Source organism: Propithecus coquereli, unplaced genomic scaffold, assembly GCF_000956105.1.
Source record: "Propithecus coquereli isolate 6110/MARCELLA unplaced genomic scaffold, Pcoq_1.0 Scaffold15, whole genome shotgun sequence".
Classification (NCBI taxonomy): domain Eukaryota; kingdom Metazoa; phylum Chordata; class Mammalia; order Primates; family Indriidae; genus Propithecus; species Propithecus coquereli.
The window spans coordinates 8,895,537-8,896,006 of NW_012139413.1; positions in this window are offsets into that span (position 1 = coordinate 8,895,537).

The window sequence follows — 470 nt, forward strand, 5'->3', positions numbered from 1 at the left end:
TGATTTTTTTATTAGGTTGTCAATTTCTGATCTTTCTGTTTTTTGTATATGAGCATTTATTGCTATTAGTTTTCCTCTCAGGAATGCTTTTGCTGTATCCCATAGGTTTTGATACCTTGTTTCTCCGTTATCATTTAGTTCAAAGAAGTTCTTGATTTTCCTCTGTATTTCCTTCTAGACCCAGGAGTTAGTCAACAATAGATTGTTTAATTTCCACTTTGTGAGGTGGCGAGTATTTCTGTTGAAATTGAACTCTTATTTTAAGCTACTATGGTACGAGAATGTACAAGGTATAATTTCTATTTTTCTGAATTTGTTCAGGTCTGATTTATGGCCTAGTATGTGGTCAATTTTGGAGAAAGTTCCATGGGCTGATGACAAGAATGTAAATTCAGCTTTATTTGTTTGGAAAGTTCTGTAGAGATCTGTCAGACCCTTTTGTTCAAGAGCTCTGTTTAAGTCCATTATTT